Here is a 10,854-nt window from a genome sequence, read left to right as displayed (position 1 = left end):
TAAGCCCATTATTTGCTACAATTACGCTCTGAAGATGTCTTCCCATTGTTTCCGGGAAAGATCTACCGTCACTTTTGCATGATATTCAATGGTTTGAGTTCTGTATCGTGTGATTTAGAACATTTTGTGCAAGGATCCCATGGGTTTTGATTGGAATGAGGTCTGGGGATTGGAAAGGATGCGGGATTTTTGATTTGCCATTAGTCAACATTTACTTTTTTAGATGGGAAAAATGTTTTGTACCGTTGTTTGGACAAATTCAAAAATAGGATCTATGATTTAATTTAACGGTCCTGGCTTTATCCTTCAAAATGTCCAAATGAATTAAATGAGCAGTGCCGTTTGCACTGAAATCACCCCAAACCATAGAATTCATATTTAGAATTCATATTTAGAAAACGCTTACCTGTAAGCCGTTGAAATTATATACCAACGATTTTTCATTATTTTAAATAAAAAGCCGATATTTTTACGAAATATTCGAAAAATTACTTTTGTTATGCCGCGACGATCTTTTGACTTTTGTCAAAATTGTTAAGTTTTTTTCAGCCAAAATAGAGTGGAAAAGACCCACATTCGTGACCACATACAACATCTTCAAGGTGGGTGCTTTTAGCACATTTTCATAAACTTGAAATCACCCACCTTTTTGACAGCTCCATATACCTGTTCAAGGTGGGTGATTTTGAAACATAAAATGTGTTATCTCGAATCTCCGTGAATAGAGTGATTAACGTCCGCAGAAATAATTGCCCTGCGGAATATTTGCAAGAACTCGCATATTTTTGCTAAAATACCTGTACGAAGAATTGGAAAACTATGACGTTTTCATATCGATGAATGAACTGCTGACGCAAAGTCACAATTCAATAAAAAAAATATGGGTAAATATTGTGTAGAACTCATAAAAACTATAGTAACAGTTTATGTTTTCTATACATTTCTGTGGGGTTAGGAATCACCAAGTCTAGATAGCAACACGATTTAGGTCTGTGCGCTTCAAGCTGCAAATAATTTATTTTATTTATTCTTGTTATAATGCATGTATGTTTTTTGTCTTACATATTTGGTGTACCGAACGAATTTTTGAAAGGGTCAAATCTACAATTCCACTGGTTTCTGATTTTAACCCTCTAAGACCCGGGACGAACGGATTTTTTTCAAATGGCTCGCATTCAGCACCTGATCGTCGGAATTCCTCGCGGTTTCGTTTGTGCTCAATGGGAATAGCTATATTTTTGCTCTGATACATTTTCAAATAAAAATTTTTGTTCAGGTCCGAGTTATTGCTAAAAATAAGTGTGCGCGGGGGTGTTTTTCCTATTATTCAAACATCTCTTCAATATTCTGGACGTGTTCATGCCCAAAGTTTATCAAATCACCCATCAAACCAACCCAAAAAGATATTTGTAAAGATTTTTAGTCGATTCCGATGTTTTCACCATTTGAGTAGGGCAGGATTGACTGAATTCAGGGCCGCATTCAGGGGTTACAATGGTAGAGTATGGGCTAAAATTTCAATTACAATGAAATTTGCATGAGGTAATAAGCTTGCGGCTGCACAAATTTTAAAATCAGGAGTTTTAAATATTTAATTTTCAATTGAAATTGACCTTCTGAAATTCTTATCAGGGCCGGATTTAGGGGTCAAAAAAGGGGGGTGACCAGGGGCCATATCACCAATTGCAATGAAACTGGGCATGCGACTGCTCAAACTTCATGAAAACACATCAGGAGCTCAAAGAACTCTGTTTGAATTTGAATTTGACCTTCTGAAATTTTGACCAGGGCCGGATTCAGGGGTCCAAATGGGTAGAGCAAGGGCCATATCACCAAAAGCAATGAAACTGGGCATGCGACTGCTCAAACATCATGGAAACACATCAGGAGCACAAATAAATCTGTTTCAAATGGAAATTGATCTTCCGAAATTTCAACCAGGGCCGTATTTAGGAGTGAAAATGGGGAGTGCAAGGGCCATATCACCAATTGCAATGACACAGGGCATGCGACTGCTCAAACTTCATGAAAACACATCAGGATCTCAAAGAACTCTGTTTGAATTTGAAATTGACATTCTGAAATTTCAACTAGGGCCGGATTCAGGGATGAAAATACGGAGATTGGGCCCTATCATCAATAGCAATGATACTGAACATGCGCCTGCTCAAACATCATGAAAACACATCAGGAGCTCAAAGTATTCTGTTTGAAACTGCTCTAATAAAAATTTCAGAAATTTCTCCAGAAAATCCTGCAAGAATTCCTCCAGAAGTTCCTCCGGGAATTCCTCTGGAATCTCCTCCATAAATTCCTCCGGAAGTTCCTCCAGGAATTCCTCCGGAAGTTGCTTCTGGAATTCCTCCGGAAGCTCCTCCAGGAATTCCTCCGGAAAATCCTCCAAGAATTCCTCCGGAAGTTCCTCCGGAAGTTCCCTCAAGAATTCCTCCGGAAGTTCCTCCGGAAGTTCCTCCAGGAATTCCTCCGGAAGTTCCTCCAGGAATTCCTCCGGAAACTCCTCCAGGAATTCCTCCGGAAGTTCCTCCAGGAATTCCTTCGGAAGTTCCTCCAGGAATTCCTTCGGAAGTTCCTCCAGGAATTCCTTCGGAAGTTCCTCCAGGAATTCCTTCGGAAGTTCCTCCAGGAATTCCTCCGGAAGTTCCTCCAGGAATTCCTCCGGAAGTTCCTCCAGGAATTCCTCCGGAAGTTCCTCCAGGAATTCCTCCGGAAGTTCCTCCAGGAATTCCTCCGGAAGTTCCTCCAGGAATTCCTCCGGAAGTTCCGACAGGAATTCCTCCGGAAGTTCCGACAGGAATTCCTCCGGAAGTTCCGACAGGAATTCCTCCGGAAGTTCCTCCAGGAATTCCTCCGGAAGTTCCTCCAGGAATTCCTCCGGAAGTTCCTCCAGGAATTCCTCCGGAAGTTCCTCCAGGAATTCCTCCGGAAGTTCCTCCAGGAATTCCTCCGGAAGTTCCTCCAGGAATTCCTCCGGAAGTTCCTCCAGGAATTTCTCCGGAAGTTCCTCCAGGAATTTCTCCGGAAGTTCCTCCAGGAATTCCTCCGGAAGTTTCTCCAGGAATTCCTCCGGAAGTTCCTCCAAGAATGCCTCCGGAAGTTCCTCCAGGAATTCCTCCGGAAGTTCCTCCAAAAGCAATGAAACTGGGCATGCGACTGCTCAAACATCATGGAAACACATCAAGAGCTCAAAGAAATCTGTTACAAATGGAAATTGATCTTCTGAAATTTCAACCAGGGCCGGATTTAGGAGTGAAAATGGGGAGTGCAGGGGCCATATCACCAATTGCAAAGAAACAGGGCATGCGACTGCTCAAACTTCATGAAAACACATCAGGAGCTCAAAGGATTCTGCTCGAACTTAAAATTGTCTCCGAAATTTTGACCAGGGCCGGATTTAGGGGTCCAAATGGGGAGAGCAAGGGCCATATCACCAAAAGCAATGAAACTGGGCTTGCGACTGCTCAAACATCATGGAAACACATCAAGAGCTCAAAGAAGTCTGTTACAAATTGAAATTGATCTTCTGAAATTTCAACCAGGGCCGGATTTAGGAGTGAAAATGGGGAGTGCAGGGGCCATATAGCCAATTGCAATGAAACAGGGCATGCGACTGCTCAAATTTCATGAAAACACATCAGGAGCTCAAAGAACTCTGCTCGAACTTCAAATTGTCTTTCCAAAATTTTGACCAGGGCCGGATTTAGGGGTCCGAATGGGGAGAGCAAGGGCCATGTCACCAAAAGCAATGAAACTGGGCATGCGACTGCTCAAACATCATGGAAACACATCAAGAGCTCAAAGGAATCTGTTACAAATGGAAATTGATCTTCTGAAATTTCAACCAGGGCCGGATTTAGGAGTGAAAATGGGGAGTGCAGGGGCCATATCACCAATTGCAATGAAACAGGGCATGGGACTGCTCAAACTTCATGAAAACATATCAGGAGCTCAAAGTATTCTGTTTGAACTTGAAACTGCTCTTATACAAGTTATAGGAATTTCTCCGAAAAATCCTCCAGGAATTCTTCCAGAAGTTCCTCCGGGAATTCCTCCGAAAGTTCCTCCAGAAATTCCTCCTGAAGTTCTTCCAGAAGTTCCTCCATAAATTCCTCCGGAAGTTGCCTCGAATTCCTCCGGAAGTTCCTCCAGGAATTCCTCCCGAAGTTCCTCCAGGAGTTCGTCCGAAGTTCCTCCAGGAATTCCTTCAGAAGTTCCTCCAGGAATTTCTCCGGAAGTTCCTCCAGGAATTCCTCCGGAAGTTCCTCCAGGAATTCCTCCGGAAGTTCCTCCAGTAATTCCTCCGGAAGTTCCTCCAGTAATTCCTCCGGAAGTTCCTCCAGTAACTCCTCCGGAAGTTCCTCCAGGAATTCCTCCGGAAGTTCCTCCAGGATTTTCTCCGGAAGTTCCTCCAGGATTTTCTCCGAAAGTTCCTCCAGGAATTCCTCCGGAAGTTCCTCCAGGAGTTCCTCCGGAAGTTCTTCCAGGAATTCCTTCGAAAGTTCCTCCAGGAATTCTTCCGGAAGTTCCACCAGGAATTCCTTCGGAAGTTCCACCCGGAATTCCTTGTGAAGTTCCACCTGGAATTCCTTTGGAAGCTCCTCCAGGAACTCCTATGGAAGTTCCTCCAGGAATTCCTCCGAAATTCCACCAGGAATTTCACCGAGAGTTGCTCCAGGAATTCCTTCGGAAGTTTCCCCAGGAATTTTTATCAGAAGTCTGGAACTCCTGGAGGATCTCTGAAAGTTCCGAAAGAATTCCTGAATTCGTGAAGAAATTTCTGCAGGAATTCCTGCATGAACTTCTGGAGAAATTCCTGGAGGAACTTCCGAAGGTATTCCTGGAGCACCTTCTGGGAATTTTTTTTAAGAACAATCGGAGAAATTCCTGGAGAAATGTCCGAAGGAATTCCTGAAGGAACTGGAGGAATGTCCGATGGAATTCCTGGAGGAACATCCGAAAAAATTCCTGGAGGAACTTTCGGAGAAATTCCTGATGGAATATCCGAAGGAATTCCAGGAGGAACTTCCGTAGGAGTTTCTGGAGGAGCTTCCGAAGGAATTCCTGGTGGAACTTCCGGAGGAATTCCTGATAGAACTTCTGAAAGAAATCCCGGTGGAACTTCCAAAGGAATTCCTGGTGGAACTTCCGAAGGAATTCCTGGTGGAATTTGCGAAGGAATTCCTGGTGGAACTTCCAAAGGAATTCCTGGTGGAACTTCCGAAGGAATTCCTGGTGGAACTTCCGAAGGAATTCCTGGAGGAGCTTCCGAAGGAATTCCTGGAGGAACTTCCGAAGGAATTCTTGGAGGAACATCCGAAGGAATTCCTGGTGGAACTTCCAAAGAATTCATGGTGAAACTTCAGAAGGAATTCCTGGTGGAATTTCCGAAAGAATTCCTGGTGGAACTTCCGAAGGAATTCCTGGTGGAACTTCCGAAGGAATTCCTGGTGGAACTTCCGAAGGAATTCCTGGTGGAACTTCCGAAGGAATTCCTGGAGGAACTTCCGGAGGAATTCCTGGAGGAACTTCCGGAGGAATTCCTGGAGGAATTTTCGGAGGAACTTCCGGAGGAATTCCTGGAGGAATTTCCGGAAGAATTCCTGGAGAAACTTCCGGAGGAATTCCTGGAGGAACTTCCGGAGGAATTCCTGGAGGAACTTCCGGAGGAATTCCTGGAGGAACTTCCGGAGGAATTCCTGGAGGAACTTCCGGAGGAATTCCTGGAGGAACTTCCGGAGGAATTCCTGGAGGAACTTCCGGAGGAATTCCTGGAGGAACTTCCGGAGGAATTCCTGGAGGAAGTTCCTCCAGGAATTCCTCCGGAAGTTCCTCCGGAATTTCTTCGGAAATTCCTCCGGGAATTTCTCCGGAAGTTCCTCCTAAAATTCCTCCGAAGTTCCTCCAGGAATTCCTCCGAAGTTCCTCCAGGAATTCCTCCGGAAGTTCCTCCAGGAATTCCTCCGAAGTTCCTCCAGGAATTCCTCCGGAAGTTCCTCCAGGAATTCCTCCGAAGTTCCTCCAGGAATTCCTCCGAAGTTCCTCCAGGAATTCCTCCGAAGTTCCTCCAGGAATTCCTCCGGAAGTTCCTCCAGGAATTCCTCCGGAAGTTCCTCCAGGAATTCCTCCGGAAGTTCCTCCAGGAATTCTTCCGGAAGTTCCTCCAGGAATTCCTCCGGAAGTTCCTCCAGGAATTCCTCCGGAAGTTCCTCCAGGAATTCCTCCAGAAGTTCCTCCAGGAATTCCCCCGGAAGTTCCTCCAGGAATTCCTTCGGAAGTTTCACCAGGAATTCCTTCGGAAGTTCCACCAGGAATTCCTTCGGAAGTTCCACCAGGAATTCCTTCGGAAGTTCCACCAGGAATTCTTTCGGAAATTCCACCAGGAATTCCTTCTGAAGTTCCACCATGAATTCTTTGGAAGTTCCACCAGGAATTCCTTCGGATGTTCCTCCAAGAATTCCTTCGGAAGTTCCTCCAGGAATTCCTTCGGAAGCTCCTCCAGGAATTCCTTCGGAAGTTCCACCAGGAATTCCTTCGGAAGTTCCACCAGGAATTCCTTTGGAAGTTCCACCAGGAATTCCTTCGCAAATTCCACCAGGAATTCCTTCGGAAGTTCCACCAGGAATTCCTTTGGAAGTTCCACCGGGATTTCTTTCAGAAGTTCTATCAGGAATTCCTCCGGAAGTTCCACCAGGAATTCCTTCGGAAGCTCCTCCAGAAACTCCTACGGAAGTTCCTCCTGGAATTCCTTCGGATATTCCATCAGGAATTTCTCCGAGAGTTCCTCCAGGAATTTTTTCGGATGTTCCTCCAGGAATTCCATCGGACATTCCTCCAGTTCCTTCAGGAATTCCTTCGGACATTTCTCCAGGAATTTCTCCGATTGTTCTTAAAAAAAATTTCCAGAAGGTGCTCCAGGAATACCTTCGGAAGTTCCTCCAGGAATTTCTCCAGAAGTTCATGCAGGAATTCCTGCAGAAATTTCTTCACGAATTCAGGAATTCTTTCGGAACTTTCAGAGATCCTCCAGGAGCTCCAGACTTCTGATAAAAATTCCTGGGGAAACTTCCGAAGGAATTCCTGGAGCAACTCTCGGTGAAATTCCTGGTGGAATTTCCGAAGGAATTCCTGGAGGAACTTCCTTAGGAGTTCCTGGAGGAGCTTCCAAAGGAATTCCTGGTGGAACTTCTTAAGGAATTCCGGGTGGAACTTCCGAAGGAATTCCTGGTGGAACTTCCGGAAGAATTCCTGGAGGAACTTTCGAAGGAATTCCTGGAAGAACTTCCGGAGGAACTCCTGGAGGAACTTCCGGAGGAATTCCTGGAGGAACTTCCGGAGAAAATCCTGGAGGAACTTCCGGAGAAAATCCTGGAGGAACTTCCGGAGGAATTCCTGGAGGAACTTCCGGAGGAATTCCTGGAGGAACTTCCGGAGGAGTTACTGGAGGAACTTCCGGAGGAATTACTGGAGGAACTTCCGGAGGAATTACTGGAGGAACTTCCGGAGGAATTCCTGGAGGAACTTCCGGAGGAATTCCTGGAGGAACTTCCGGAGAAATTCCTGGAGGAACTTCTGAAGGAATTCCTGGAGGAACTTCCGGACGAACTCCTGGAGGAACTTCGGGAGGAATTCCTGGAGGAACTTCCGGAGGAATTCCCGAGGCAACTTCCGGAGGAATTTATGGAGGAACTTCTGGAAGAACTTCAGGAGGAATTTCTGGAGGAACTTTCGGAGGAATTCCCGGAGGAACTTCTGGAAGAATTCCTGGAGGATTTTTCGGAGAAATTCCTATAACTTGTATAAGAGCAGTTTCAAGTTCAAACAGAATACTTTGAGCTCCTGATATGTTTTCATGAAGTTTGAGCAGTCCCATGCCCTGTTTCATTGCAATTGGTGATATGGCCCCTGTACTCCCCATTTTCACTCCTAAATCCGGCCCTGGTTGAAATTTCAGAAGATCAATTTCCATTTGTAACAGATTCCTTTGAGCTCTTGATGTGTTTCCATGATGTTTGAGCAGTCGCAAGCCCAGTTTCATTGCTTTTGGTGATATGGCCCTTGCTCTCCCCATTTGGACCCCTAAATCCGGCCCTGGTCAAAATTTCGGAGACAATTTTAAGTTCGAGCAGAATCCTTTGAGCTCCTGATGTGTTTTCATGAAGTTTGAGCAGTCGCATGCCCTGTTTCTTTGCAATTGGTGATATGGCCCCTGCACTCCCCATTTTCACTCCTAAATCCGGCCCTGGTTGAAATTTCAGAAGATCAATTTCCATTTGTAACAGATTTCTTTGAGCTCTTGATGTGTTTCCATGATGTTTGAGCAGTCGCATGCCCAGTTTCATTGCTTTTGGTGATATGGCCCTTGCTCTCCCCATTTGGACCCCTGAATCCGACCCTGGTCAAAATTTCAGAAGGTCAATTTCAAATTCAAACAGAGTTCTTTGAGCTCCTGATGTGTTTTCATGAAGTTTGAGCAGTCGCATACCCAGTATCATTGCAATTGGTGATATGGCCCCTGGTCACCCCCATTTTGACCCCTAAATCCGGCCCTGATAAGAATTTCAGATGGTCAATTTCAATTGAAAATTAAATATTTAAAACTCCTGATTTGTAAAATTTGTGCAGCCGCATGCTTATTACCTCATGCAAATTTCATTGTAATTGAAATTTTAGCCCATACTCTACCAATCCTACCCTACTCAAATGGTGAAAACATCGGAATCGACTAAAAATCTTTACAAATATCTTTTTGGGTTGGTTTGATGGGTGATTTGATAAATTTTGGGCATGAACACGTCCAGAATATTGAAGTGATGTTTGAATAATAGGAAAAACACCCCCGCGCACACTTATTTTTAGCAATAACTCGGGCCTGAACAAATATTTTTATTTGAAAATGTATCAGAGCAAAAATATAGCTATTCCCATTGAGCACAAACGAAACCGCGAGGAATTCCGACGATCAGGTGCTGAATGCGAGCCATTTGAAAAAAATCCGTTCGTCCCGGGTCTTAGAGGGTTAACTCTGTAATTATAGCGCATCCCATTAGGTTTAATTCTACACTTCAATCACCGTACTTACAATTGAGTTCTGTATAAGGTATTTTATAGAAATTGTGTAATAGATATAAGTTTTAACTGCAGCTAGATTAAGGCACTGTAAATAGTAGATTTAAGAAGAATTCAATTAGGTATAATTAGCTTAACAAGTTCAATTTAGTTTAATTACATCGTGTATAAACAAACCACCTGTTCTGACAAACGTCTATTATTTCGTTTTTCTCTCTATATTCGTCCCTATTGTTCCAGTCATTCACATTGACAGGGTTATCGCGTACAACTGGAAAATGAAACTACTAGTCAGTAGCAGTGCCGCCAGAACAGGGAATCGTGTCATCACAATTTCGATAAAAAATATAGTTTTGGAAAGCGGTAGAATCAGTTTCAAAACAAGCTGTCAAATAGATACAACGGTGGAAAGAAAATACGTATGTCATCTTGCCACTGTACGCGTACAGCGTGATACGAAAATCATTGTGCGGAAATCATATGTCTGTCGATAGTATAAGCCAATCGCTTCAGACCTGTTTCAGGTGTCTTGGCAACGGTCATAACTGCCGTTATACGCATGCTTGTACCAAATTCAAAAAACGACAAATGAGAAATGTTGGAATATCAGGTAGTGTGCGCCGCTTCGCTGTAGATCGAAGATGGTTAGGAAGCAGGCGCCAGTTGGTTGTAGCACAGAGAACAGACAAACAAGTCCGTTTTCAATCGTGTGTAAGGAATTTAACGGACGTTTTGAAACGCAACACAAGTGGCAATCTCGTGGAGGCGCTGGCATCGCATAGTTTCTCTCATCAAGAAGCTGTCAAAATTTTAGGCGCCACCACCATATACATAAACAACAGATCTTCCTCTTCACACTGGTTTTGATTCCATATGTGATGTTTCTTTCTCACACTAACGCAAGCGATTTCTCTGCCATCATGGAGCGCATGGTTTGATTTGTGACCCTTTCAATTAGCCACAGTCATCGTCACAGCCAGCAACGAAGCACTAAAAGGATGAAAAGGCCATAATTTGTGCTCACACTTTAAGTTTATTTCGCTGGAAATCAGACAGCATTGGAATTTCATTAAATCAGCTTCACAATTTATTTTCTACTTTTTTTCATTGCTACTAATGACATTGATAGAAAATATTTTACGTCTCAGAAATTGCAATAAATCAGGAGAAAAAAGCTGATGCTAAAGTCACAGTAAACTGGACATACTTCAACAAATCATTTTGCTGTAACTAGAATTCAGAGATTGGTGTGCAAATATATTCATGATTTTTCAATTATTCATGTCCCGTCTAGTCTTTCAATTCAGGTTATGTATAGAAATATAACTGAATAACTGTTTTAGAAGGGGGGCTCCCTTCTCCGGCCAACAAGAAAATGGTATTTGAAATTGAACCTCAATTTTCATTGCTGCGTATCCCACATAATGCAATATAAGATTATTACATCACAGAACCATTCAGAAGACTTAATTTAATTGAAATCATTCTTATTTTTCACTCACAAATAGAATTTGCGACAATGATCATGAAAATAGTTTGGCGGGACAGTTATGCCGAGAAATAGAGCACTTGTTTTATGGTTTCTACGCATATCAGCCCCGTTCAATGCATGATTTCGTGAATGACTACTGCGATTCACATATGTCTCCACATGCTTTATCTATGGAAGTGAACCTTCCACGTGGTTGAACTGAGTATTTCGATTAGAATGAGTATTGTACAAATTGCCCAATTAAACCAGTGCAGAAATTAAGCAATGGGACAAATAGA

This window comes from Armigeres subalbatus, chromosome 1 (genome assembly GCF_024139115.2).
Source record: "Armigeres subalbatus isolate Guangzhou_Male chromosome 1, GZ_Asu_2, whole genome shotgun sequence".
Taxonomy (NCBI): Eukaryota; Metazoa; Arthropoda; class Insecta; order Diptera; family Culicidae; genus Armigeres; species Armigeres subalbatus.
The sequence above is the reverse complement of the archived record's forward strand: the minus strand, read 5'-3'. Positions refer to the sequence as shown.